Raw genomic sequence first — 27,705 nt, forward strand, 5'->3', positions numbered from 1 at the left:
CAAATACCCGTCATTTATGCTGATGAATCAATAAAGAAATGGTTTCCAGCCTTGTACTTTTCGGGACAGTGAAATGCACTATCCAAACTAGTGCTAAAATTTTGTTTCATAGAAAAGAAGAAGCTACACAGTGGTGACTCGCCTTGGTTCCTCTTTGTGAACATCATGCAATAGCCTTCCAAATCACATGAGCGCTTGTGCGATATGACCTTACATGTACACTAGAAAATTGTGCTGATTACAACAAAGCTCTAATCATATGTATAAAAATTGCTACTACACATTAAGGACAATCTGCGAATACATCTTGCATGCTTTCCTCCTGGCATACCTTTGATTGAATCTACCAGAATAAATCTTGGGCTTCAGAGTGAAATCGTTCGCAACAAGAAAAAAAAAAGGTTATCAGGCTCTTCTTTGTGAAAATCTATAAGAACATAACAGAATAATCTTCCAAATCCCGTGAGCACTTGTGTGAGATGACCTTACATGTACACTGTCAAATTGCACTTGATACCACAACACAACTATAAAAATAAGCGTAAGAAATGTCAATGCACATGATGGACAACTGGCAAGTATAGTATCTTGCAGGATTTTTTTCTGGCATATTTAGAACAAATCTTAGAGCTCACGTGAAATCTCTCGCAAGAAAAGTCTAAGCTCTCTATGAACATTTATAAAAGCATAACGCAAGTCTCAGATTTTGAAGTGAAATCACTCGCAAAAATAAAAAGAAGCTTACCGTACACAATAACACAAAATTAACCGAGCCTTTTTTAGAGCAAGTGTTTCAAGACCAATCCTGCACCCACGACTAAGTCATTGCTAGCAAATAATGCACTTGACACAGATACTCCTCCGAGCAAAAGTATACGTACCACAGATTCTGCGATTAAGCAGATTTTTTTTCACCTATGCATATAACTCCAAATAGAGGACTGCAGTACAAACATGACAATGCGAGCTTTCGCGGCCACTTGTCAGTTTGTATGTCTGAATTACGAATAGATTCAGTGTTTTTCAGCGAACCTGTGGCTATATACTTTTGCTCACGGGGTGCCTTCTTGAACTATGACAACACTGCCAATCAGGGGTGACTTCAAGTTGCAAAGTCCTGCACAAGCTACAACAATCTCATTTACATGTTTCTTGTGATGAATCGAGACACTATACTTTAATATTTTGAATGTCTTAATATGATTAATTTCTCTTTCGACATGTATTCTTAACGAAGCAATTCGCCTTGTCCTCGTCACCTCCACTTCTTCAAGCCTGTTCCTTCCTTGTGTAAAAGCGGGCATATTTAGGCGAACACATTTTGCTTTCATCTCCTCATTCAAGGTGAAGCCTCGATCTGCCATTACATCATCACAGTTTTCGAGGTAGTCGCAAAATTCCTAGTCTTGCACGATAAACTGATCAGAAGCCCGCGCTCCATATACTTTAGATACAAACATAATGAAGCCTGTGGGTGCTATGGCTACTAGAAATTTTGCAGTGTTTCCGCCTTTCTAGTGGCTGTACGCCTGGACACTAGCATACAGCTTCTTAAGGAGCTGCATGTGTACCTCTGTGCAGTCTATTATGTATCTAGTGCTGCTTTACATGCGATCTTTGCATGTTTTTGGACGTGACCTCTGTATGGTCTCTTGAGGTAGCCAGATGATCAAATGTCGACTGGAATTTTCAGCTAGTGCTCGGAGAACTGTGCGAAAAATTTTACCAACAAGGGATACAGATATAGCTAACCGAAACGCCAAATAAGCATAGAGCATGACCAATCTAAGCCGCTTCAAAGTTAGCAGAACAGCATCCCTAATGCTTAACTTCAATTGAGTGCTGACCTTACTCTCCACAAGTTTGACTAATCCAAAGAAGGTGCAATAGCTCAATCCAGTGTAAAACTGGTACTGACTAGGCGGTAACGAGACTGTACTGTAAAAAAGATGTTTGGGTTCCTGCATCAACATTTCTCACACTGCAAGAAAAGTAGCAGTGCTCGTGCAAAATTCTTTGCGGACACTCAGGTGAAACGTCAATTGGTACTATTGCTTGCTCGGGCTCTAAAAGTGATGACACTGTGGACAGCTCAACAGTGTGGAGATTCTCTGCATCATAATATGTCTCAAAATAAAAATCTGGGGCTGTCCTGTACCTCTTCAGTGCTTTCAACCACTACCTCGTATGTAGCAGGGACAATATCAAGCCGTTGGGATGTCAACTCCTGCAGTTTGCTGTTATAAAGTTCTACTGTGCTTGTAGCTTCTACTACACTTGTTTTAGTGGGACCTGGTGTCTCTATTTGCGCTGTTTGACTCAGGGCATTCACTGCAGGTAGGTGAACAGACGCTACCTGCTATGATGTGTGCCCTTGCTGCTGAATGATCTGTTGCTCTTGTTGTGGACAGGCAGCAGCTAGTGCTTGGGTATCAGCATACAACAACGTTCCTAGGTTTCCACCAGCACGCAGAACGTTGTCCTCTGCACTTTCAGTTTGGTCTTGTCATGGTCACTACTGGGTTGGCCACGTTCGGCAACACAATGGCGAGGTCGTTTGACTGGGCTTACAGCCTGCCTGATTAGTAGACGCCTGCCCTTCACCACTTGCACATTGAAAACAAACTATGTGTTATAGTAAGAAGGGCTGTAGTTCTTTTCCATGCCATAACTGTTGGGAAGATATAAAGTCCTCTAAAATGAAATAGAAAATACACAAGGCCAATTATAGCGTGCAACCTGCTAAAAGCACAACATTCAGTACACAAGCCTACAGCGCTTGAACAAGCAGCGTATGACGCTTAACCTGCACTCATTGGAAAACGAGGAACTACAATACAGTGGTTATAATGTTCAACTACATGTGCAGTCAAAGCCCGTATAACAGGGTGAGCACGACAGATGCAGGTGTTGAACAGTTGTTGCACAAACCATGACAGGGCACATAAAATTACTATCTCTACTTAAAGCTGCATCATCAGGGACCTCTTTGGTACAAGACAACAACCGCACCTGCATTTAAAGAAGTTGTCCCCAGCAACTGCAGCTACCTGGTATCAGGTCTGTTTCGCTTTTGCGAGGCCATATCGTATTGTTGGCGCTCCCTTAGAAAAAGAAAACTGGTGAGGACGAGCAAAATTTTGTTACAAAATACGACAATTAACCACCTTATTTTTCTAGCTATATGAACGGAAAAATTTCGCACTTTGCCCCGCATAACAGCACGCACGCAGCTTAGAGCTCATGAGGATCAAATGAATTCGTTACGAATTACACCTGCAACACCAGCTCGTAAAGACAGGCGCGCTGCAAGAACACCTTCGGCGACGAGCAGTCGTCGTTTACGTTTTTGTGGACGCATGCTACATGACGAGCAGACTTCGGTTTACTTTCATTAGCAATAACGCTCACCAACAGGGCAACATTTTATTGCCTACGACTTGTCGTTCACGCTTAACGGCCATGCCGTGTACCAGCTGCAAGTATCGCTAACCGCAAACTCAACTGTTCCCCTTAACCGTCGGTAGCTCTGCATGAATCAAAACACGGAAAGGCTTTCCTTTTTGTTATAGCCAAGGCGAAGCATCAGCATGGGATTCTGCTCTGTAGGCTTGTTGTCCATAAAGTGCTCAGATCAAACCTGCGTGTTACGCACACGACCTACTGTATAAGTTACACATATTACGTTCGTAGGGCGCAATGTTGAACGTGGCACCAAAATATACACAGCTCACATACTCACTCGTGCATTTTCACTGGTTTGGTAGTTCTTCCTATTCACTGCAGCTATCCCCCGGTGGCGCAGCTTGGCGTTCTTCTTTGCGGATGGAAATCGGTGCAAGCTGAAAACACCGCACCGGCGCGATTCCCTACGTGTGTTATGCTTTTCACAAACAGCGCTAAGTAACCTGCTCTTTTTGCGCTGGTTGTTTTGGTATCCAAACACGATGCAATGCCGCCCAGATGACTTCTTGTACTTTGGATCCACGTGAACGGGCACATTTCCGCACTTTGGAGCCCTAGAGCAAGAGCCGCCATGTCAACTGGTCACCGACGAACAATCTTTGGCAGCCCATTACAAAAGTGCGCTAGTCGACCGGGCAACCCGGGTGCGAGAGTATGCGTTTGGTTAGTCTGGGTGCGAGGCTATTGTGTTCTGGTGTATACCCACAATGTTAGTAGGAATGGTGAAGAAAGCAGCAAAACTGCGAGTGACGAAACTAGCGTTTTATTGGGCCAACCTGTGCCCCAAGAACAGGCTACACTCAAAGAACAACGACAGCGGCGAACACTGAGCGATCGTCGAAAATCTGATCTGCCGGTCAAGCGCGTCGGCTTTTATACATTAGTCATCGAGGTTTCCAGAGTAATCGCTGGTGGCCGCGTGTCCTACAGAAATTTCTACACAATTTTCGTGCAATCAGATCACACTAGTTTCGGTGACGACAGCGGATAGAACCATCGATATCATTCGACGAGCTTCTGATATATATATATATATATATATATATATATATATATATATATATATATATATATATATATATATATATATGGTGCTGGAAAATAAATACGGTAAACAAAAGAACACAAGCTTTTAGCAAGGTAATCGATTGATTTTAGCGAGACAGTTCCGTCGCATCAGAGCACCGAAGGCTTCCATTATGCCTTCATATCAAATCGTATAGGATTTTACCGTGAAAAGCACTGGATAAATATATATAAAAATATTTGTACCGTTGGCCTGTATGACTAAGTTTTCGTTCTTCGTCTTTCACAGAAAGCCTAGCACAATAGCGGCACCGTTCGAACTATTTGCCTTCAGTGCAACTACGGACGGAAAAAACTTTAATGAGGAAAGGGCCTGCGAGGTTGCCAGCCTGGGCTCAGGCCACCCGGGTATTATGTGCGGTGAGGCATAGCCTTTTCACCGCTGCCCGGGCCCGCTGGATAGCCCATAGTTGGTCGTGTAGTTCCGAGCTAGTCAGAGCACTTAGCCATCGCTCCTCGAGAAGGTCCGGTTCTATGTTGTCCTCTACATATATCGATCTGACCTTTGTCCACTTCCACAAGATGTGTGCCATCTCTGCGTGTTTGTGCTTCCAGAGCTTTCAGAGCTTGCAGCTCGCGTCTGGGTATTGTGTTGAATTTACTCTGTTTAAATGTACTGGGTTTCGGAATGTTCTGGTTTGCAACCTTCTCCAATCTGTTTCTTGAGATCTGTCGGGTTGTTTGTGGGGTTGTGGGTATGCTTCTTTTTGTTTCGTATAGTGTATCAGTATGTCGTGGCACGTGACCAGTCTGTCCCTGTCGTCCTTTATCGCTACTTCGTCGTTGTCGCCTCCTCCGTGCTCTCCATCGCCTCCGCCGCAGTCCTTCCCCCTTACCCGGGGGTTGCGGGGTGTTGGGCCGTCACTGACCGAGCCGCGGTGGGTTAGTTCTCGCGCGGCTCGGTGGGCCTTCTCGTTGAGGTTGGGAGGGGCATTCGTGGTTACTTCTCCCACGTGTGCCGGGATCCATTTGAGGTATGTATGTGTGATTTTGCCCTTCTTGAAGTCTTCTGCTCTGCGGTTCAGGATTTTGGCTGCCTCGGTGGAGACCCAGCCCTTTCTGAAGTTCCTAATAGCCGTCTTGGAGTCGCTGATTATTGTTTTGTCTTGTTGCCGACCGTTGATTATAGCCAATGCGATTGCCGTTTCTTTCGCTACCTCCGACGATCTGGTCCTTACGGAGGCCGCAGTCAGTCTTTCCTTTCGTGCATACGACCGCCATTGCGAAGAGGGAGTTACCTTTGTCAGCGCTGACACCCCCATTGTCGGCCCGCCATTGTCGTCCTGGTTTCGAGGGTACCGGGCGGCGTCTACGAAGAGCACCCCCTCCCGCGCGCCGTGGTTCTTGAGAATCGTTCTCGTGCGGCATTTTCTTCTACCGACATTGTGCACGGGGTGCATGTTCTTCGGGATATTTTCCGTGTTTATTGCGGCTCGGACGTCTGGGTGAATCTGCGTCTTGGGGCCGTTCATTCCATGGTAGGTTATGCCGACCTTTTCCATGATTTCTCTGCCCGCCTTGGTTCCCGGGAATCTTTCGAGTTGCGCTTCCGCGATTTCCTCCAGCGTGTTATGTACCCCGAGTTGTAGTAACTTTTCATTTCTTGTGTATTGGGGGAGACCCAGTGCCGTTCTGTACGCTTTCGTAATGAGCGCGTCGATCTTGTCTTTCTCAGCCTTGTTCCAGTGGATTCTTAATGCCGCCACGTACGCGACATGGCTGATCGCGAGGGCCTGAACGAGCGGTACGACGTTTCTTTCTTTAATGCCCCTCCTGTTGTTGGAGACACTCTGTATTAGCCGAACGGTCGCCGTGGCTTTCTTTTCCAGGCGTGTTATAGTTTCCTTGTTTCTTCCCCTGGCTGCGATCCAGAGACGCAGGACTCTGATCTTTTGGACCATGGGCACCTCCGTACCTTGTCTTGTGGTTAATATGATTCCCCTTTTGGGTAGTTCCGCTACGTCTCTGGACGGTTTGCTAGCCTCCTGGGGCGGTAGAGCAGCAGTTCCGATTTCTCCGGCGAGCGTTCTAGTCTGATGCCCTCCAGATGATTTTCGATTGCCTCCACCGCCCCTTGAAGTCTGTTCTCCATATCGCCTTCGCTTGCGTCCTTCGTGGTCCAAATTGTAATATCGTCTGCATAAACGGTGTGATTAATGCCTTCTATTCGCTCCAGCGTTTCCGATAGTCAGATCATGACGAGGTTGAAAAGTATCGGTGACACGACGGACCCTTGCGGTGTGCCAGCGCTGACCATGTCCACCTGAATACTCTCCTCCTCGTCCAGTCTGATTCTGGCTGTTCTTCCAGTAAGGAAATTTCGGATATAATTATACGTTCGTTCGCCCAGGCCGAGTTGCGCAATTCTGTCGAGGATGGCCGCGTGCTTGACCCTGTCGAAGGCCTTCTTTAGATCAAGTCCAAGTATTGCCCTCAAGCCCCGCCCCGTGGTGTCTATGACTTGCTCATTGAGTTGTATCATGGCGTCTTGGGTCGAGAGCCCCCTCTTCTGAAGCCAATCGCTGTGGTACAGGTCGTTTGACTCCAGGTAGCCGTTAACGCTACTCAGGCAACCGTGCTCCATCACTTTACCAACGCAGGAACTGAGAGAGATCGGCCGCATGTTCTGTATTTCTAAGGATTTACCCATCTTGGGGATGAGGATCACGTCGGACCTCTTCCATTCGTCGGGTATCCCACCGTTCCGGCAGCACTCGTTGATGTAGTCTGTCAAGCGGCGCGTTGCCTGGTCGTCCAGGTTCCGGAGCATCTTTTTGGTCACTTTGTCGGGGCCCGAAGCCGACTTGGTCTTGATGGTCTGCAGGACCACCTTGATTTCTTGCTGGGAGAAGTCTGTGCCGAGGTCTGCGTTGGGAACCCGAGTAGTTCCGGTGTTCAACGGCTGGAGATCTTTCAAGGTACAGCTTGACGATTTCATCACCCATCTCACGGATGTTTCCGTTGTACCGGCGTCTGAGCTTGGACATTTCCGCATTCGCTGCTGTCTTCGTGCCCGACGGGTCGAGCAGATGCTTGAGGATCTTCCACGTCTTGCCCGCGTTGATGTTGCCGTCCATCGCGTCGCATACCTTGTCCTAATCCTGATTGCATAACTGGGCGCAGTGTGCTTCGAAGTTCTTGTTTAGTTGCGCGATTTTGCGCCTTAGATTTCTATTGTGCTTTTGCCCTTGCAGACGCTTCTGGGTATAGTTTTGGCTTATACGAGGTGCGCGAGCCTGCTGTCCATCAGCGATGAGTGACCACAATTGTCGTCGTCGTCATGTTCGCGTCGAGCCTCCCAGTCGTCCCACTCCATCTCGGTCGTGGCCTTTGCTATACGTCTGGTAGCAGCTCCCCGTTCCACTCTTCTATGTTTCTTATGGGTCCCTGTTCTTTTTCGTCTCATATTGCGGAATTTGTCCCAGTCTACTAGCCGGAACTTATGTTTTATTCCCTTCGTGACGGGGGCCTCTCCTAGGGCTATAATAAGTATCCTGTGATCGCTCCCCAGGTCTTCGAAGGTGTTCTCCCAGGTGATTATTCCGGCACTCCTGCATAGCGTTAGGTCCGGTGTGGTGTCCCTATGGGGGCCCGCACCCACTTTGGTGTGTGAGGCCGGCTCGCTGAGAAGGGTAAGGCCGGCCTTTTCTTTGAGGTCGGCCAGATCTTTTCCCTTCTTGGACAAGTGTCCATATCCCCACTGCGTGTGTGAAGCGTTGAAGTCACCTCCGATGACGAGCCTGCTGTCGCCCGCGATGGTAATCGTTTCGTTAATTAAATCTTCGAAATTGTGTTAGGCCTTTTTTGGAACGACAGAAAGCTGAGCTAGTTGGTAAGGAGTCATTATGCAAAAAAGAGGTGAGGCGTGCAGACCACTTCGGCGTGCAGTTGTCCACTTCTCTAGTCTTGTGTGCTGTCTGCACGCCTCACCTCTTTTTTGCATAATGAAGGCCTTTTTGGACGGGCTGCTGTAGACGTTCAGGACGAAAGTGCTGCTCTCCTTCTTGCTGCGTGGCACGACTTCTATGAGGATGTGGCTAATGTCCGTAATTTTTCTCATAATTCGCGGGATCGCGACCAGTCCTTTTTGACTAATGTGGTCAAGACTATGTCGCCCCCCGTCCCTTTTGTGCGTTGTTTGTGGGTGGCGTACCCGGCAATTTTGGCGTGGTCGCATATTTCCTGGAGAATGATTACGCCGGGCTTTTTTCTTTTTGCGGTCATTTTATTGTGTTCTGTCATCGTTGCTTTTTTGTTTGAGAAGCTGCGGCAGTTCCACTGCCAGATGACGAGTCTTCCCTTTTTGATGCCCGCCATCTTTGCGAGATCTTCTTCTCCAGCTCTACGAGCCGCCTGTCGTACTTCAGGGCCTGCGCCTTCTTCTATGCCTCGCTGTCACTAATGCGCGCCGCCAGCATCTCGAACATTTTCTCCATTTTGTCCGAGAGCTTGTTGAGCATGTCCTCAAGGACGTCTGTTTTTTGTGTTAGGTCGGGGTCTCTTGACCTCCTGTACCGAAGCGACTTAAATGGGCTGTTTTCACTTGATGTTATTTCGCGTCTATAGCTTTTAATTGTAATTTTTCCAGGATTCATGGCGTCTATCGCAAATACAATCGTGTTTTTTTTAGCATAAGATGTCACATTAAAAGAAAACTGCATTTGTTACATCATTTACGGCCTATCCACCATATTGTGCGGCGCACCTTTTTACTTGATACCAAGCACCCACTCACGCTTTCATTGTTTGCAAGTTGCTCCTGTGCCGTTTTCGACGTTGTCCTGGTTTCCTCGGCACTTACGCCATAGTGGTGACGGTGTCACTGTGCCTCATCGGAGTAAGGCTCCCGATACCTTGCTTTTGTTGCCCTACGCGATATTTATTTATTTATTTATTTATTTATTTAATTATAGTAACCTCAATGCAAATAAAGTACATTATATAGGGGAGGGGCAAACACATAATAGAATACGGCATACCGTATTGAAAAGAAGAATGCAACGTATGACGACTACGATAAATAACTTAGGAAGCTTGAACATCATCGTTCTGTTGAGCTGTGGTGGTTCCAGTGTCACCGTGTGATGGTGACACTCGAAGTTGGTAGAAGGGCGCCATGAAACTAGACGCAAAGGTCTGCTATTACACAGGTTCTGCATCGGCGGCTCTTGCCCCGTCGGTGTAGTGTTATGGCTATAGTGAAGGGCTCCCTATCTATAATCAGTAGCTAGTGGAAAACAAGGAACTCGCGACAAGTGAATAAGACTCCGTTGACAGTTTGCGCTTCACTTGTCGCGATCGTTTCGTTATTACTGATCTTAAGATTATTACTGATCTCAGCTCCTACAAAAGAGAGGAAGATATCGCAAAGGACAGGAGCTACAGAAGAACTGATGCATATCCCTTTCTTGTGCACATAAAACTTTCCTTCAAGCAAAATGGCGGCTGAGTTCAGGTAGAACTCTAATAAGGAAATGAAATTGTCCACGCTTACACCTGCAGCATTCTGGAAGCGGACATAACCAGTTGATTGGATATTGTCCCTGACCGCCGCTAACAGACCTTGGTGAGGGACCGAACAGAAGAGATCTTCAATGTCAATGGAGTACGCGTTGTACTCATGAGGCGGCAAGGTTTCCATATCCTTCAGCACTTCCAGAGAACTACGCAGCAGGAAAGGGTCGCCGCTCACCACGTTTCCTAGGTGTGTCTGAAGGTATCTGCTTACAAGACGTTGCCGTGACGTGACAAGGAGACTACTTTTTTAGAAGGTTTCATTTAGGCCTCATGTTAGAGTGATTTCATTTAGGTTTTTTCCGTGTGTCTTCTTTTTATTTAACTCGTTTTTATTTTGTTGACGATTTTCTAGTGGCTCTTTAACTTTTGTTGCGCTTTTTTTGACGCAGACACTGTCCTTTAGACCCTTTATCGTTGAACTGTTTTGTCCATTTCATTGTCTGTCACATGGTTCATTTTTCGCGCGGTCACATGTTTTATAAATTTTATAGGTGAGTGACTATTAGAGATTTTAAGTTTGACGCAGACGCTGTACTTAGATGCCTTTTTTCATGTTTTTTCCATGTTATTCGTTGGTCATTATTCTCATAGTCGTGCGGGTTTTATCACTGACTGGGCCTTAGACGTTTCAAGCGTGTTATGTTGTGGATAGTTTGATAGTGAAGCGTAGACGGTATTTTTTATGTCTCGTTTTTTTCTCCCCGTTGGCTTGGAAAAGATCGACTATGCTCGATGAATTGCTTCCCGTGCTGTTCCACGTGTGGTTCTTGTTTGCTCATCTGATATTTTGTGCCAGATATGATTCCTGAGTGGTCGATAGATTGCTGTATTTTACTTCTAAAGTTTCGTGTGTGACTCGGCTTGATTAACCTACATAAGGCAGGCTTGTTGCGGAAATAAACTTAGTTTTGAGGCGCCGGTCCTGTCGTTTGTGTTTCATCTCGAGTCCTGGTCTTCTGCGTCTTGCCTTTACTAATTAAAACATGAACCAACTAGCCCAAGCAAGAGTTTTAATTAATATTTCCAGAGCTGTGCAGTTTTGTCGCAGCTACATTGCAAAATGCAATGCACTTCGTAAGTCTAAAGAAGCATCTGGCAACTTGAGTTGCTGGAAAGCCTGTCGATGCTGCGCTTTTTGTAACATGCCCTTTTGTAGATTGTAAAATTTTGTTATAATTTCTTTTCAGATGTGTTTATTTTCCTGTTATTTCTCCAATCTTGTTATTTATGACTCGTAACGACTTAATCATTTCGTTTAGCATTGTGTGACCATTCCGATTCACGGTATGTGCCATGATTGAAGGAATTGCTCTTTTAATTTTTTATGAATACATAAAAATATAAACAGGAGTTGTAGCGGCTTGCTCGCGACGGCTACTCCCTTTTCAGTTAGTTAATAAAGCAGGGTTAAAAATATAAGTTGTTGCAGTAGACGATACCTAATTAAAGCAATAATATGTAGCAACAGTAAGAGTAAAAGTTTGTATAAAAAAGTTCTGACTGTAACAAAGTCCGTGAATGTCTGGGTTACACAATTCTCAGATGAAGAATGAGGCACACACGATGCTGTAGACTCAATATACGTCGCAAATGTCAGTGTCTGCAAAGGAGCGTTGAAGGGATTTCATTGCTTTGTGATGCAGTACAAATTTGGATAAACATGGGTCTAATACTTCGGCAAGTGAAAAAGCTCGATGTGAATCAAGCAGGCGGAGCTCTTGTGGGAGTAAGCCTGAGAGACGCCACACGGGTATTTTAAGCAGTGGGAGGTTCATCTAACAAGCGACATCCTGGGTGTCCAACAGGGCCTCATTCAACGGGTGCGCCGTGCGACCAAGGCCAGTGGAATCCCGGAATGAGGAAGCAACCGGCAAAGCTCAAGAGCAATGCTACCATTATGACCACATTAATGTTTTCACTCACTCACTCACTCACTCACTCACTCACTCACTCACTCACTCACTCACTCACTCACTCACTCACTCACTCACTCACTCACTCACTCACTCACTCACTCACTCACTCACACTTTTTCGAGGCGCTGTCTATGCGTAATGTGACTGGGACATTCGATGAGTAGATGGTATGCACTCTCGTCTTCGCGGCCCCACCAACGTGTTGGAGAGGTAACAGACTTGATCTGAAATAAAAGAACCATGTCCGCGTGCTGGTTACGATAATAATTTCCATATTACGGCACTTACCCACAACGGGAGCTTAGACAAAGAGGTTATTGTTGAGTCAAAATCTACGTAGCGTCATCTTCATCACCGCGCGTCCATATCACACATAGCCATCGCCGCTCAGGTGCATGTGGCTCGAGTCGCGGGCAGCGAGCGCATCTATACAGGACGGTTGCCAGTGCCGGTGTAGAAGAGGAGGGAAAAGAAGACCGCGTCCTTCCGTTATGCAGCCGTATCCGCTTTACATGTGGTATTCTCCAGAACACATAAATGTTGCGCCAATCAGACAAGCCGTACCGACGCCTGCGCTCCAAGAACGGTCGCTGCGTCCGGGGATACTGAAGTCGAGTACAGGAATCCCGGAGCCAGGGAAAGCGCAACCTGCAAAGACCCTACGCTTCAGACTGGAGCCTACAGCCATAGGACAGGCCAGCTCCGGAGTCGGGAGCGTAGAGTTGGCGGAGACGTCGAATGAAGCGTGGTCGACCGCGCTCTCGTCCACCATAACCGCCGAGGACGAGCCACCGGAAAGCAACATGGCGACTCCGCCGCCGTCGCCGTCGGTAGATTCGGAGGAATCAGAAGTTCCGACAGAGGTCGCGAAGCGCGGACCGTCGTCGCATTCCGAGAACCGCGCTAGTGCGTCCTCCGAGACCAGCTCTGCCAAGTCGTCGTCGACCAGTGGCCGCGGAAGCAGGAAAGACCTTGAGGTGAGCGACGAAAAGAGTGAATTTCGGGGCAGCTGGAAAAAGCGCGCGAGGCATTGGATCCCGGAGGAAATCAGGCAATACTTGACCGGCCTCGCCTGGCTCGGCGACGTCGGCCCCGGCGGCGGCGCGAGCGGGTCGTCGCTACCCGTCAGTCGATCGTCGAGGGGGGAGTGGAGCTCGTTCGCCGAAGAGAACGTGGCGCAGCAGCGCAAGAGGTACGCCGCGTTGACGCTGCTGGCTGGCCTGCTGATGCTTATGGTGGCCGCTGTGACGGCGAGCATTCAGGGGAGCGTGCATCGATCCGACCGCAGCGTCATGATCGACGAGGACGGCACTTTCTTGCCGATCCCGATGGAAGAAGAGAGCGCGAGCGTGGTGGCCGTGGGGCCTCGCATGCGCGACGGCGGCAGCGATGAAGGAGCCAGGATCACCGCCCGCAGCCACGAGGACTCCGAAGGGAGCTATACGACGCAGCAGATAGATGGCCCGACGCGTCCTGTGAAGTTGAAAGACGTCACCGCCGTGGCCAACGACGGTGACGACGGAGACGTGGTTGGTGACGTTCAAGAGGTCACCGACAACTGGCGCATGGATGAGCGCGCCAACCCGTTGATTTCGCTGAGGCGAAAGGTAAGTGAGGGCATGGAGCGAGGCTCTAAATTTTTCTGCGCGAAAAAACGAGAACAGAGGAGAAAGAAACTATGCATATCCAACGCAGATATTGGTATCTATGTGAAGCGAATCTTTCGTGCAGCGGTTACTTAAATGCTAAACAAGTAAATGCGGTGCGTGCAATTCTATTTATTGTCGTTTAGTCATATATGCAACGTGTAATCTGATGCTGTCTGTGTGTTTACGCAATGAACTGGGCACAATTGTAGTCAGGTGTAATGTTCATGTTTATGCGCTACATATCGTTCACAGCCTAAGCTGAAACGCAGACAAGAGTTCGCGCGAATGGACACTACGACACTATGAGATATCGACGTAGTGTTGAGAGAAAAATACCGTCGGTGGCCAACTCAAATTGAGGTTACTGAATGTTGTAAGCTTTTGCTGCTGACTTTAGCCATTTTTTCATGTATTTCTCAGATGCATGCATATTTCTTGGCCCTTTAATTCATTGAATGCCTACAGTCACTTATCGCTTATTCAGTAAGCTGCTAGCCGTGGTAACGATGATTGTTGTTTAAGTGCCGTTTAAGAACAACTAAAATTTATGAAGTACTAGGAGGAAGCGAAGTTGCACAAAATTGGCAAGTGTATAGCGCAGGAATATCACCAGGTCCTCTTTTAAGCGTATTCAGAAGCGGGGCGCGCTTTATGCTTGTTGCTAAGCGTGACATGGACGCCGTACGCACGCATATCGTCGAGTTGTTTTGCTTCGTTGTCCATAACGAAGCGTTTAGTCGTTGCTGCAGGAATGACAGTTTACAGCTCAGTATCCTGGAAAAGGAATATGCGCAAGTACCACTAAGTGAGCGAGAATAGGGGCACATAGTTCAGGTCGCTGTTCGCGCCCAACCTGAGGTCTCAGGACGAGCCTTCGCCAAAGCAGTTTTCCAACAGTTCTGAGTACGCGTCTGTTGAAATTAGTACATATTCAGCCTTGACATATGAGCTTTTAACAGAAAAATATCAATTTATTTGGTCTGTTCTCTTTGAAATGTCGCAGGGATGCTGCTAACATGCCTCAAGCGTACTTGAAGTTTACCGAATGTAGGGTAGCGGGGCCTGTCAGTTTCCGTACTTTCCTTTCTTCAATCTTATCTGATCTGATTAATTTCTGACACTTTTATGGCAAGGTACCTAATACGTATGGCCTCAAAGTTTTCTTTGGTATGCCGGAAAAATCGTTATTTTCACTTCAAGCACGACGGTTGTGTGCTCACTTTCCTCAGTTATATCAGGCGCGCAGGTAACTTTTGCATTCTGCGTTGAAGGTATTCCGCCTATATGAGAGATCGCAGGCGTAAGACGCAGCATATGCACTTGGTGGACTGATATTGATATATGATAGGTTGATGAGGTTCGCCGTCCAAAGGAACACAGGAGACTATGAGGAATTCCTTATAGCTGACAACTCCTTATGAACGTTCACAGTTTTCTCCAACGTGCCCGCAAAGGTCGGTGCATAACGATTTTTGCGTTGCGTCCCCGTGAAAATGTCGCCGCCGCTGCCGGAAGTCGAACGCACGACCTCTTAGTCTGGAGAGTATGCCAACGCTACTGGGCCAACGCTGTGGGCAAGAGTCTTGGGGTGGTCTGGACACCACTTTAGGCGCATTTCCATTGTAAAGAAGAATTAGGTCGTCACCCTGCGTCCTAAAGCTGTCTGATCACGGTTCATCTGGCAGGGCCAGGTATTAGCACTCGGGGACAACTGCCAAAAGAGGCTGCTAAGTCGCAGTTGTCGATGCAAATTTTAAACACACATACTTACTGTAGCGGTCGCCAGTGTGTTTGCAGCGTAAGCTGTTATGGGCTCATTCCAATAGTCGTTTTGGTTGGCGATGTGGTCCGCCGCCGCCGCCGGTGTACGTCGCATTTACCGCAGGGAATGACAAAAAAAAAAAAATATTCCTTCGGAATATAAACCGGGCCCGCTGCGCGGGAATCAGCAGCTCTAGCAGTGCCATGCCAGCGCTTGCTAGCATGAAGTGGTAACGTGCCCTATAAACGCCCCCTAGCGCGCGCACGCGATTAAAACCCCTTGATAATTTGAAAGTAGCGACACTCTCCTCCTCACGGCGCTTTCCTCCTCGATTCTCCTCGCCCGCCGGCTGCGCACGGCCCGCTTTTCCTCCTGGACTCCCGCGGACGGGCCGCAGGATTCTATGGAGGCGTGTTATTTTGGGCCATTTGCGCGCCCCAGTGGGGTTAAAAATTTTGAGAAATGCTAATAACAGCATTGATAATGCTGGAGGCAACGTTTGTGAGGAGGTTGGTTTTTTCTTAAAGCCGTGTGAACGGGGCGTACCGATGTAAAGGAAGCTTTGAGGTGAGTTCTATACTCCAGACAATTTTTCTGCCACATGATCAGATGCTTTACGTCGTGCGTCTGATCTAGTATTGCTTGTGACACATCCCTTTGTGTGTGGCTTAATAAGCGAAAGCCTCAGACCTCTGTTTCAAGGTCCCGTTGTGAGCTACAGAAAATATCACGGGACCGAAGGAAGGCGGGAAGCGAACTAAAGCATGTGCAGTCGCGTATAAGAGATGATTAATGATTAGCAAAGTAATGATTGATTAGTGATTAGATTAAGATGAATTCGGATGTATTAAGAGAATTAAGGTGCATTAAAGTGGATGAAGGTGAATTAGGGTGAATGAAGGTGCATAAAGGAGCACTACGTTGGATTAAGGTCGATGAAGGTGAATTAGGGTGGATGAAGGTGCGTTGAGGTGCATTAAGGACGATTATAGTGGATTAGGGTGGATTAAAGTGCATGGAGAAGGATAAGGGTGGATTAAGAAGGATGAAGGTGCATTAAGGAGGATTATGGTGGACTAGGGTGAATTAAAGTGAATGAAGGAGGCTTAGGGTTGATTAACGAGGATAAGGGTGGACTGAGGTAGATGAATGTGGATTAAGGTGAAATAAGGACGAATATAGTGGATTAGGTGGATTAAAGTGAATGAGGGAGGATTAGGGTTGATTAAGGAGGAGTAAAGTGAATTAAGGAGGGTTAGAGTAGATTAAGGTCGATGAAGGTGAATTAGGGTGCATTAAGGAGGACTTTCGTGGATTAAAGTGAATGAAGTGGGATTAAGGTCAAAGAATTTGGATTCGGTGGATTAATGTGCATTAGGAGGATTATGGTAGACTAATCGGTCTTAGTACTCAATGAACCCTAATTCACCTCAGTCCACCCTAATCCACCTTAATGCTCCTTCATCCACCTTAATCCAGGTTAATACTCCCAATCCACCTTAACACAACCTAATCAACCTACATCGCCCCTAATGCACCTTAGCCTACCCTATACGGTCTTAACCCTCCTTTATCAACCCTAATTCATCATAAACCGCCTTAATCCCTTCTCGTCCACCTTAATCCTTATTCATTCACCTTAATCCAACTTAATCCGGCTTAATAGTCCCAATCTACCTTAATACACCCTAATCCACCTCTATCAAACCTAATCCAGCTCCATGGTCCCTTATCCACCTTAATCTACCCTAATCCATTCTAGTCGGTCTTAATCCTCCTTTATCAACCCTAATTCACCTTAATCCGCATTAATCGACCTTAATCTCCCTTTACCCACCTTAATCCACCCTAATCCTAGTTCGTGCACCATAATCCACCCTAATCGGTCTTAATACCCTTTCATCAACCCTTGATCCACCATATTCCGCCTTAATCCTCCTCAAACCTACCTTAATCTTTATTCATGCCTCCTAATCCTTAATACACTCTAATCAACCTTAATCCTCCATAATCCACCTGATGTCAATCACTTATGATTCATTAATTAACTTGGGTAATCATTCTCTTATACAGGGGTGGACACGCTTTGGGCCACCTCTGGCCTTCCTTGGGTCACGTGATACTTCCAGTTTACAACGCGACCTTGAAACATAGAAACATCTAAAGGTTTTCGCCTTAAAACTTACAAAAAACTCAATGTTGACTAGCTAACGCTCATTACCTGCAATACCACGGGCATACTTGCCACTAATTTTTTCAGGGCGCAAAGCAGAATCTATAATGCTGCCCTTCCGACTGAATAACAACAGTTAGCGACGTGCGAGGTGATTGAACAGCCCCAGAATATTAAGCATACTGAGGACAACCGCAACAAAAACGCTGGTGAGCAGGCCGGAAGAATGAAAAAGAAAATTCAGCATTACGGGATTCTTTGCTGCGAGCTATAATAAAGACGCCTCAGCTCGCAAACAACGCTATTCTTTGTCGGAACAAAGTTCTTTCGGCCAATGTCATGCAGCCACTGATTCCTGCGCAAGCCGTCACGCTTTCCTTGTGGTATCATAAGAACGGCATAACGATCTTCAGGCAGTTGCTGCAGTTACATGCGTGACAGCCTGTCTAAGCGCTAGCACATAGAGCAAGAAACACCGCGTACAACGTTCGCTACGCCGAGCTAAAGCGCTGAGCCAGCCGTGCTAAGGAGGAAAATGGCGCGAACGAAAAAGAAAAACACAAGCAAAACTCAAGATCCGCGCGTTTCCAAGCGCAACGGCAGGGAGACCAATCGTCGTGCAGAAAAACGGGGGCAAAACTGGTTGCCGCGGGGGAACGCACAAGGGGCGAGGAGGAGGAGAGGAGGTCGCGCGGCGGCGGCAGAGTTCAAAGAGTGTCGTTACTTTCAAATTATCAAGGGACTTTACACGCGATGGGACATGCGCGCCACGTAGCGTCGATATGCGGTCTCTTTGCATTGCAGTTGCGTATTATTACACCAGATGGCACGCCATGTAGCATTTGCATAGATAGCGATACAAGGTAGATAGGGAACTTAAACTGCGCTAAGGACGACACACCTAACTAAACGAAAACAGGGCGAACGTGGACTAACAACGTCCTGTCTTATTCTACTTCGGTGTCTCGTCCATAGCGCAGTTTAAGTTCCCAAATTATGTCTTACCAAGTAGCCTCCCAACACACTCTCCTTAATTTAGATAGAGAAGGTTCGAGGAAGAGAAAGATTAAGGGGATGTACACAAATGCTAGAAGGAAGAAAGAAGCATGCACACCGGATTAAGTCAAGCTGGCTAGGTGACTATGTCACCGCCTCATTTCAAATGGGTTGCAAAAAAATTATCATCATCATTGGCATCGTATCATGTCATTTGTCTTGCGATGTGAGATGCGCGCCACGCACGGAGGAAGGAAACTCAGGAGAGGCCCTGACGTCACTCTTTGTGAAGCTAAAGTGAAGCCGGAAGTTGGCGTTGCTCGTGGCGTTGCTCCGCCTTTCGCGCCAGCTCTCCTCTCTTGTTTACATTTCTCGCGAAACCACGCCGCGCTGCGCGCAACCGGGCTGCTCGGACGCGTGCGCTCCGCAGCAATACTAAACAAAATCATGTAATCGCGGTGTCTCAATGGATTACCGTTGCCGAAGTCATGTTGAAAGAAGTTCATAATGAACTTCGCAAATTGGGCCGTGGGTCGAATCGGCTGCCTTTACTGGCTTTTATGAAAATAAACATGCTTTATCAGGCAAGCCAAATGAGCTATTCTCATCAACCGAGGGGACGGGCCGCTTCCCAGTTCTTGCGCGATATTAAAAAAGGTCACCTTTATCGCTGCCTTATACTTGCTTTTCTCTGCTTGGACTTCCTTGGGCTCTCAGACGGTCTTGCGAGCTAAACGTCTGGTCATACGAAAAAAGTGTACGCATTCTCACTGCACTGCAAGAACGCACTGGAGACACGTACAACACACCGACCCATTTGCGATCCATTGGTAGTTTGTGAGCACAAACACATTCTCGTTTGAGGAATCGTCGTGCTTTATTCAACAAAGTTCGGGTGGCCGCGCATCACTGCGACTGCGCGCCGGCGAGGAGGCAGAATGTCATTTCTGACTCCGCGTTTAGATTCATCGACTGTGGCCTGAGGTGCCTTCTTACTACGGTAAGTGAAGCATCACGTAACCTAAGTTTTGCGATAGCCGGCGCACGGTGCCGAACAGTACCCGCGTAGAACCGGCCTACGTGCGACCATGAAACAGCCGTTTGATGTGTTCGCAGGCGTACGTTCTGTGGAGCCTTGCTCACTCTTGCAGCGCATCCGCGAACCTTCATTTCCCTGCGTTTCTCGCGCGCACAGATAAGATACGCCTGCCGCAGGGAGGATTCGTTCCTTAAGTCAAAGCAGCCGCTTCTTTCCCATCTTCCAGGATGATGCGTCGGCTGGCAGGCGCACGGCGCCGAGGGCATCAAAATGCATATATTCTGCGTAAATCAGCACGTGTATTGAGGCACATAGCTGTGTAGCTGTGCATGAACCTCGAACGCGCTCTGCTTAAAAGACTTCTTGCTGTCGCAAGTAATGCGAGGAACAAGCAACAGTTAAGCAACATGTGTTTTAATATGCACAAAAGCAAGTTGCTACCGAAAACGAACTATGCATTCATAACGTACGTCTACGTGCCGCAAATGCACCATATGCGCTGTCAAAAGCAGGAATCACTGACCTGCAAGGCGTTCATTTCACAGATTCTCAAACGCATCGGTTTCGGCCTGCGATGGCACCTTAGCATGATTCCGCCAAAGAGGGCAATATTTCCCGCGGATATTCCTTCGTCCGTTGCCATTGCCGTGTCGCGGTACATTGCGTACAGCGTTGCATGCGCGTTCATTTCACGCCTCGCGTCCCACCTGGCCACAGCAATATCCGAAAGAGCACGGTCCAGCTAAGGCAGCGCAACAAAACACGGAGACCAACGCAAACCTGCCCGCACGGCGCCTTTGCCACGGTACGAAACCTACGGAGCAACACGTGTGAGCGCGCAGAACCAAAACAAAGCCGCCACTGTGGCCCGAAAGGCGTGGCCGCCACGGCAAAGAAATAAAAAAATCAGCAAAAAAGAGGAAAACCTACTACGTCATTTCCTGCACACTTTTCGCCTAGCGCGCGGAGGGGGAGGGCCTCTCCTCAGTTTCCTTCCTCCATGGCGCCACGTGACGTTTATACGCGCGCCCTTTGCATTGCAGTTGCATATTAATACACCAGATGGCACGCGATGTAACAGTCGCATAGGTAGCGCTAAATGGTAGCTAGACAAGTCTTGAAGAAGAAAAAATGTTTATGGAGATGTATAAAAATTGCTGTAATGAAGAAAAGCCGGCAGATCCCACGCCTAGTAGGAATCGACGTTATGCAAAGCAGTGTGCGGGGAGCCTATCAAGTTAAAGTGACACTAAAGGCTGATGCTAAGTCGGCGTTTACTGTTTAGATATAATTCCAAAAACCTCGCAACGCTTGTTTCGTGCGAAGAAAACATTTCATTTACGAGAAAATTGCATCTGAAGGGTCCAAATACCTTTATCGCAATTCAAATCTCCCGCCACCCAACGGGGAGAGTTGTGACGTTGCATACGTCATCACCGCCCTTTGCTTCCGTCGAAGAGTAAAACGGCGCCCGACAGGCGGTGTTACCGAGCCAAGCAGAGCGGTGGATTCGCCGCGGCAGCTGCTTTTTGGTCAAGTGGCGTAGACCGTTCGGGCATCCCACGACATCACATTTAAGTTGAATTCTCTGCTACTTGCAGAGTTACTAAGTTGTGCGAGTTCCGCGAGCCAGCAAAACCAGCGCAACACTACGCGATAACTAAACCACTGAAACGCGAAACCGTGGGCGGCGCGGAGTCGAGCGAAAACGAAGCCTTTCGACCACCCGCGTCGTCGTCAAGGGTAATTTCAATGAGTTCTTTTTCTAAAAAGGAAATAGAACTCGACAAGTGGCATCTTATTTCGTCTTAGAATACACTACAAGGATGTTTTTTTTTTTTTTTTGCAAAGAGTCGTTGAGTACTAGTCACAGAATTTAACTGAGGAGTGGTTTCGTCATCGGGCAAGTACTTGAATGTCCCGGAGGAGTCTCTAATCGTGTGCTGCATTTACCTCAATTTCTCGATTATTAAGGCTCTCTTCGCGATAATACTTAGAGATTCTCGAGCACTAATCTATCACTTTAGCTTGACTTAATATTTGCCCTCAGTGTCCCTTTAATGAAACGACCACAAGAGCACCAAGACGTAGGCGGGTGTTTCATGACCTACATGACACGGATGTCATGACATTCATGTCATGGCCTATCATTTATGTTCATCATACACTCTTGTCATACCAAGTTAATGAAACGACAATGAGAGCATCAAGACGTAGGCGGCTGTCTCGTGACCTACATGCCATACATATATTGCATCCATGTCATGACCTACCGTTTACGTTTGTCATACACTCTTGTCATAGTATGTCATACCAAGTTAACGAAACGACTACGAGAGCACCAAGACGTAGGCGGCTGTTCCATCACCTTCATGACACGCATGTCATGACCTATCGTTTATACTCGTCATACACTCTTGTCATACTATGCCAATTTTGGTACATACGAAGACGTAGGAGGCTGCTTCATTACCTACATGACATGCATGTCATAACATTCATGTCATGGCCTATCATTTATGTCTGTCATACATTCTTGTCATACTATGCCATACCAAGTTAACGAAATGACCATGAGAGCATCAAGACGTAGGCAGCTGTTTCGTGACCTACTTGGCACACATGTCATTGCATCCATGTCATGACCTACCATTTATGTTCGTCAGACACTCTTGTCATACTAGGTCATGCCAAGTTAACGAAACGACCACGAGAGCACCAAGATGGAGGCAACTGTTTCATGACCTACATGACACGCACGTCTCGACCTATCGTTTATGTTCGTCATACACTCTTGTCATACTATGCCAATTTCGGTACATACGAAGACGTAGACGGCTGTTTGATCACCGCCATGTCACGCATATCATAACATTCATGTCATGGCCCATCACTTATCTTCGTCATGCACTCTTGTCATACTATGGCAATTTTTGTGCCTACGAAGTTAACAGAAAGACCACGAAGGGACCAAGACGTAGGTGGCTGTCTCATGACCTACATGACCCACATGTCAGGATATGCATGTCAAGACTGATCATTTATGTTCGTCATACACTCTTGTCATACTATGCCAGTGTTAGTACATACCAAGTTAACGAAACGACCATTAGAGCACCAAGACGTGGGCTGGTAGATAGATACTGTTAAATTGGCTAATGTTCGCCAAACCCGCCGTGGTTGCTCAGTGGCTATGGTGTTAGGCTGCTGTGCACGAGGTCGCGGGATCGAATCCCGGCCACGGCGGCCGCATTTCGATGGGGGCGAAAACACCCATGTACTTAGATTTAGGTGCACGTTAAAGAACCCCAGGTGGTCAAAATTTCCGGAGTCCTCCACTACGGCGTGCCTCATAATCAGAAAGTGGTTTTGGCACGTAAAACCCCATAAAAAAGAAAAAAAAATGTTCGCCAAGAAATGCCTCGAATTTAACAACATGTATAAGACAGAATAAGTCAAGCAGGCTAGGTGTCTGTTTGTCACCAGGTGACACCAGGTCACATGTTCGTTCCAGAAGGAACATTAATAAATCGCCATCATCTTCATTAGCATCGTATCGTGCCACTTGTCAAGCGATGTGAGATGCGCGCTGCGTAGCGTCAATACGTGCACACTTTGTATTGCAGTTACATATTATTACACCAGGTGGCATGCCATGTAGCAGTCGCATAGGCAGTGGTACAAGGTAGATAGAGAAGACTTGAGGAAAAAAAGGAGGATTAAAATGTGTACAAAAATGCTAGAATGAAAGTATCGGGCCATTTGTCACGCGATGTGACGTGCGCGCCGCGTAGTCTCGATACGTGCAAACTTTGTAATACAGTTGCGTTGTACTCCACCAGGTGGCCGGACAGGTGGCAGTTGTATGTAGCAGTTGCATGCCCCGTGTAGCTGGACCTGGTTAACTCAAGCAGGCTAGGTGATTATTTGTCACCGCCCCTTTTCAAAGAGCATGCCAATAAATCATGTGAACCATCAACAGCATCGTATCGTGCCACGGATCAAGGGATGTGACATGGGCGCCGAACAGTCCCCGGATACCTGCGTTTACAAGATCTTCAGCGCACGTTATCGCACTTCCTCGCAAGGCACGAGCCACTGCTGAAGAAGCGAATCGTAGAGCTACACGCGCGGCAGCAACCGGCATCTTTGGACTCAGCAGACTGCTGTGTAGAGAGCAGCACAAGCCGCAGCTCGCTGTCGACGTCTGACTTGACAGTTCAGATATCGTTCTCGTGAAAACGAGGCCAAGGTACTTCGCCGTGAAGACCCCCTAGAGCGTGCTGCAGTAAATGGAGTTCCTGTGTAACCGCTCCTCCAGCATACGCTGTGACTGTGTTGCTGGAGCCGCGCAGGCCTGTAAGTTTTTCGGTGAAGTGAAAAAGTTTCGCTCCTGTTCGCGCACTGCATATTCCCGTTAGATGAGGCCGATGTACGCAAACTTCTCTGAGAGCCGTGAAATCAGTCTGCCCTGTACAGCTCCCCACTCGGCCGCCAACCAAGAACGTAACTGGGCATGCACCGAACGCTCATGTGGGTACCCTGCTGCCGGGACAAAATTACCAATTCGTCCTCGAGCTGGCGACGCGGAACGCGTAGTGGTGTGCTGTACTGTAGTCATGCATGCGGGATACCAGTGTGTTCGAAATCCGCCATCTTAACGGCCGATGTGGCAGCGTCTACATCGTTCGCACTAAGTCTCGCGCGGTCGTTGCAGAGCGAGTGGAGCACTAGTTTGTCTGGTTATCTCTCTTTCCCCTTGAGGCGAAGATTTAAGACTTCATCCGTACGGGAGCGGACGTCACGCGCCCTGCGCAAGGCCACTACTGAGACTGAGGTGAGAGCTGATGCTCCGGCGCAGGACATACATATACTAAACCTTTGGGATGCGCGCAAGTGAGCACAGTTGACGTACGAAGCCAATGGCCAACGACGTCGCACTGCCATCGCTAAAAGATACGCCAAGCACTTGTATCGGGAATGTTGGAGCCAGCACTGCTCATCATTCAACGAAAGAACTGGCCTCCACAAGGTGTGGCACACGTTCAAGGCTACGACAGGTCTGCGTAAAACACGCAGCGCTATTTCAAACGTCTTGCTCAAAACTAGCCATGCAGTCAGTCACCCAACTCCAAGATGATGCCGCGAACACGTTTTTCCCCAACCGTCGACACCCCGAACGTCGACATTTACCGGAAAACGCCGCCAGTGACCAATGAGGGCATCCGGGCCCCATTCTCACTATTCGAGCTCGAACAGGCACTTTCTTCCATCAACGCGCGCAGCGCCAGGCTATGACGGCGTGACGTGGGCGGCTCTGAGGAATCTGGAAGAATACGCTAAAAAGCAACTTCTCGAGGAGATTAATAAAGTGTGGATCAACGGTGAAATCCCGGCAGGATGGAAGCATTCGATAGTCACACCCATACCGAAACCAAACAAACACCCAGATGTACTGTCGAACATGTGCCCTGTATCTCTCACACTTACTACGTGTAAGCTGGCGGAGCGAATGGCCTTGACACGCATATCTCACTTTCTAGAAACAGAGGGTCGCTTTCATCCAGCACAGACAGGGTTTAGACCAAACCTTCGCACTGATGACAGCCTCCTACTTGTGAGGGAAGGTGTACTGCGTCGAAAGACAGTCGGTCGCGCAAAGCGACACCCGAGCGTCCTGGTGGCGGTGGACCTCCGTAAAGCTTTTGACACTGTGACGCATGAGGCAATCATCGAGGCAGCTGAGAGGCACGGAATCACGGGCCGCCCCCTCAACTTTGTGCGTTCCTTCCTTCAAGATCGAACTTTTTCCATACGGGTAGACGGAGACGTCGGGAAGGTTTACCCAAACATAGTGGGAGTCCCACAAGGCTCCATACTATCACCCCTCCTCTTTAATTTGACTATGATAGGCCTGGCTGAGCGACTGGAGGCTATTTCCGAACTGGGCTTCACAATTTACGCAGATGACATTACGTTATGGACTGCATCACGACCAATTGATGAGCAGCAGGAGACCCAGGAGTTGCAGGAGTTGCAGCGGTGTCGTAGAGGTAGAACACCCGCCTCGCGTGCAAGAGGTCCGTGGTTCGAATCCCGGTGCCGGCAATTCTCCACCGGATTAAAAAAACCGCGTGCTGATAAAATTGCACAAACAGGCCTGGAGTGTGGCCTGATCCCGGTGACCAGAACCGGTAACGCACTCCCTCACCAGAGCAGGATTGGCCACCCTGGTGCAGTACTAGGCCACAACCTCCTATATGAACACGACAATCAAACCCCGGCCCTCAGCCCCCAGCAGCTGCGAAGCAACTGACCATGGCGGCGGTCAGAACTGCGACGCAGCAGAGGGTGCTAAGAATCACTGGCCCCGGACAGGCCGCCATTGGAATATGAACCTGGCAACGCTTAACGCTAGAACGTTATCTAGGGAGGCGAGTCTAGCAGTGCTATTGGATGAATTAGAGGGCAGTAAATGGGATATAATAGGGCTCAGTGAAGTTAGGAGGCCAAAAGAAGCATATACAGTGTTAAAAAGCGGGCACGTCCTGTGCTGCCGAGGCTTAGCGGATAGAAGAGAACTAGGAGTCGGATTCCTGATTGATAAGAATATAGCTGGTAACATACAGGAATTCTATAGCATTAACGAGAGGGTGGCAGGTCTTGTGAAACTTAATAAGAGGTACAAAATGAAGATTGTACAGGTCCACGCCCCTACATCCAGTCATGATGACAAGGAAGTCGAAAGCTGCTATGAAGACGTGGAATCGGCGATGGGTAGAGTGAAAACTAAATACACTATACTAATGGGCGACTTTAATGCCAAGGTAGGCAAGAAGCAGGCTGGAGACAAGGCAGTGGGGGAATATGGCATAGGCACTAGGAATAGCAGGGGAGAGCTATTAGTAGAGTTTGCGGAACAAAATAATATGAGGATAATGAATACCTTCTTCCGCAAGCGGGATAGCCGAAAGTGGACGTGGAGGAGCCCGAACGGCGAGACTAGAAATGAAATAGACCTCATACTCTGCGCTAACCCTGGCATCATACAAGATGTGGACGTGCTCGGCAAGATGCGCTGCAGTGACCACAGGATGGTAAGAACTCGAATTAGCCTAGACCTGAGGAGGGAACGGAAGAAACTGGTACATAAAAAACCGATTAATGAGTTAGCGGTAAGAGGGAAAATAGAGGAATTCCAGATCAAGCTACAGAACAGGTATTCGGCTTTAACTCAGGAAGAGGACCTTAGTGTTCAAGCAATGAACGACAATCTTGTGGGCATCATTAAGGAGTGTGCAATGGAAGTCGGTGGTAACTCCGTTAGGCAAGATACCAGCAAACTATCGCAGGAGACGAAAGATCTGATCAAGAAACGCCAATGTATGAAAGCTTCTAACCCTACAGCTAGAATAGAACTGGCAGAACTTTCGAAGTTAATCAACAAGCGTAAGACAGCTGACATAAGGAAGTATAATATGGATAGAATTGAACATGCTCTCAGGAACGGAGGAAGCCTAAAAACAGTCAAGAAGAAACTAGAAATTGGCAAGAATCAGATGTATGCGTTAAGAGACAAAGCCGGCAATATCATTACTAATATGGATGAGATAGTTCAAGTGGCTGAGGAGTTCTATAGAGATTTATACAGTACTAGTGGCACCCACGATGATAATGGAAGAGAAAATAGTCTAGAGGAATCCGAAATCCCAAAGGTAACGCCGGAAGAAGTAAAGAAAGCCTTGGGAGATCGATATGCAAAGGGGGAAGGCAGCTGGGGAGGATCAGGTAACAGCAGATTTGTTGAAGGATGGTGGACAGATTGTTCTAGAAAAACTGGCCACCCTGTATACGCAATGCCTCATGACCTCGAGCGTACCGGAATATTGGAAGAACGCTAACATAATCCTAATCCATAAGAAAGGGGACGCCAAAGACTTGAAAAATTATAGACCGATCAGCTTACTGTCCGTTGCCTACAAACTATTTACTAAGGTAATCGCAAATAGAATCAGGAACACCTTAGACTTCTGTCAAGCAAAGGACCAGGCAGGATTCCGTAAAGGCTACTCAACAATAGATCATATTCACACTATCAATCA

This window comes from Dermacentor andersoni, chromosome 2, assembly GCF_023375885.2.
Source record: "Dermacentor andersoni chromosome 2, qqDerAnde1_hic_scaffold, whole genome shotgun sequence".
In the NCBI taxonomy this organism is placed as follows: Eukaryota; Metazoa; Arthropoda; class Arachnida; order Ixodida; family Ixodidae; genus Dermacentor; species Dermacentor andersoni.